This window comes from Brassica oleracea, chromosome C9 (assembly GCF_000695525.1).
Source record: "Brassica oleracea var. oleracea cultivar TO1000 chromosome C9, BOL, whole genome shotgun sequence".
Taxonomy (NCBI): domain Eukaryota; kingdom Viridiplantae; phylum Streptophyta; class Magnoliopsida; order Brassicales; family Brassicaceae; genus Brassica; species Brassica oleracea.
The window spans coordinates 34939835-34943213 of NC_027756.1; positions in this window are offsets into that span (position 1 = coordinate 34939835).

The window sequence follows — 3379 nt, forward strand, 5'->3', positions numbered from 1 at the left end:
GATGGTTATTCAGGTTTCTTTCAGATCCCTATCCATCCAGACGATCAAGAGAAGACGACGTTCACATGCCCATACCGAACGTACGCATACAGGAGAATGTCATTCGGCCTGTGCAATGCGCCAACAACATTTCAGCGCTGCATGATGTCGATCTTTGCTGACCTGATTGAAGATATTATGGAGGTTTTCATGGACGATTTCAGTGTCTATGAAAGCTCCTTTAGTGTCTGTTTGTCAAACTTGTGCATGGTACTCAAAAGGTGTGAGGAGAAACAACTGGTGCTCAATTGGGAGAAGTGCCACTTCATGGTCAGAGATGGGATTGTTCTAGGGCATAAGATCTCCGAGAAAGGCATTGAGGTGGATAAGGCAAAGGTCGAGGTGATGATGAGCTTGCAACCACCAACAACTGTGAAAGCTATCAGAAGCTTCTTGGGTCACGCAGGGTTTTACAGGAGGTTCATCCAGGATTTCTCAAAAATAGCGAGACCACTCACCAGACTGCTCTGCAAGGAGATCAAGTTTGATTTCGACAGCGAGTGCTTAGCTGCGTTCCACACGATCAAATGAGCTCTAGTCAGCGCACCTATTGTACAACCGCCAGACTGGGATCTCCCCTTTGAGATCATGACTGATGCTAGCGACTTTGCAGTTGGAGCAGTCCTTGGGCAGCGCAAGGATAAGAGATTTCATGTGATCTATTATGCAAGAAAAACCATGGATGAAGCTCAATGCAGATACGCTACGACTGAGAAGGAACTCTTGGCTATTGTTTTTGCATTCGAGAAGTTCAGATACTACCTAGTGGGATCGAAGGTGATTGTGCACACAGACTATGCTGCTCTTAAGTACTTGCTCACAAAGAATGATGCAAAACCGAGGTTGTTGAGGTGGTTTCTTCTTCTCCAAGAATTTGATCTCGAGAAAAACGACAAAAAGGGAGTCGAGAATGGGGTTGCAGACCACTTATCCAGAATGAAGATTGAGGACGACACAACCCTTGATTAAGAACACACAGTAGAACACATCAACGCCATTGGTCTGCGCTTCGCGGAACAACCCCTGAGCATAACATCCGATTGTTCTCGCGTATCGGAACAACCAGTAGCCGCGATCCAAAAGTAGTACTCTCGCCTCCCCTGGTTTGCTAAGATTGCGAACTTCCTAGCTGCTGAAAAGGAACACTTAAGTTCTAGAAGAGGAAATTCTTAAGAGAGGCGAGGCAGTATGTTTGGGATGAATTGTACTTGTACAATTATTGCAAGGATGGCATATTCAGAAGGTGTGTTCCAGAGGCAGATATTCCAGGGATTCTACATCATTGCCATGGTTCCTCTTATGCAGGGCACTTCGCCACATTCAAAACGGTTTCCAAAATCCTCCAAGCAGGTTTCTGGTGGCCAACTGTGTTCAGAGATGCTCACGCCTACATAGCTCGATGCGATGCATGCCAGCGACTTGGGAACATCAGCAAAAGGAATGAGATGGCTCAGAATTACATTTTAGAAGTTGAGGTGTTCGACTGTTGGGGAGTCGATTTCATGGGACCATTCCCTCCGTCCTTCAAGAACGAGTACATCTTGGTCGCCGTTGACTATGTCTCCAAGTGGGTAGATGCAGTGGCGAGTCCCACTAATGATGCAAAAGTGGTGACTAAGATGTTCAGCTCCATCATCTTTCTGAGATTTGGGGGGCCTAGAGTGGTCATTAGCGATGGCGGAACACACTTCATCAACAAGGCATTTCAGGGCCTGTTGAAGAAGAATGGGGTGAAACACAAGGTGGCTACCGCTATCGTCCCCAGATGAGTGGACAAGTTGAAGTTTCCAACAGGAGGTCAAGAACATTCTCTAGAAAACTGTCAATACCTCGCGCAAGGACTGGTCGCTTAAGTTGTATGATGCTCTCTGGGCCTACATAACAGCCTACAAAACGCCGCTAGGGACCACCCCCTATCACCTGGTCTATGGTAAGGCTTGTCATCTTCCGGTCGAGCTCGAATACAAGGCTGCATGGACGGTCAAGTTACTGAATTTCGACATCAAGCCAGCAACTGAGAAGCGCATGATCTAAGTCCATGAGCTGGAAGAGATAAGGTACCTCGCCTATGAGAGTTCCAAAATTTATAAGGAGAAGACCAAAGCCTACCATGACAAGCGAATCATTGCCAGACGTTTTGAACCAAACGATAAGGTCTTGCTCTTCAACTCCAGACTTAGGCTGTTCCCATGCAAGCTGAAATCTAGATGGTCCGGACCCTTCACCATTAAGGAAATCCGACCTTACAGAGCTGTTGTGTTGCTGGACAGAATGGGAGACGAGTTCGTCGTCAATGGTCAGCGCATCAAGCATTACCTTGCTGACTCCACTATTGTAGTATATATATTGTTTTCTATAGTCTATTTTATTTCTTTTCAGATTTAGTTGCAGGTCAAAAACAAGAAAAAAAAACCGAACACTTCAGTCAGAATAACCGAAGGACTTTTCTTCTGGTGGAACATCTCATCGCCTGTTCCAGGTAAGTGTTCCGGACCCAAAAATAATAAAAATTAAAAAATAATAAAAATAAAAGAGAGAGATAATGGAGAGCGGTTAGGGTTTCGCCTATTTAAGGCCTCACTCTACCTCTTTCCCGTCTCACTCACCGTGCACCTCCCCACTTGCGAATTAGAGCAATCACCAAAACCTCAATTTTTCATTTATTTTAAGTGATTATTGCTTCTGATTTGCTTGGATTTTTGTGTTCTCTCTGTTTTTACAGTCAATTTCCCCCGATTCATAAGGTAAGAGGCTCGACAATCACCATACAAATCGCGAATTCGTTTTGACAAGTTCATCGTTCTAATCGCTTTGATAGATCGATTCTTGTTGAGAATGACTTGATTTTGATCCCCCCATTTGCTGTTAGGGTTGAGTTAGAAGATGAACTCATGCTTTCTTTTTCTTTAGCGATTTGCGATTTCACTTCTCCATTGATTGAACCGTTTTGATATGTCCTGATCTCAATTGATCCTGATCTCAATCGATCTGATTCGATTTATGAGAAGTTGAATTGGTTTAATGAGTTGAGCTGTAGATATTTTTGTTGTTTATTGCGGTTCTTGTCATGTTGAAGCAATTATGAGTTGCATAAGGAGGAAGTGGAAGTTGTTTGATTGTGTTTCTTCTATGCAACTAAAATGGAACTAAAGAATAAAACTTGTTTGCCTTGCAGATGCCACACACTAAGCAATCGGCCAAGAGAACGAGGGTGAACCTCACGAGCAACACGCCACCGCCGCGAGCACAACAACCGACCTCCGCGTCCTACCCATGGTCTCGTGAACAAGAGGGTGAACCGATTGATCTCAACAGCCCAATGCTATTAGACTTTAACTGC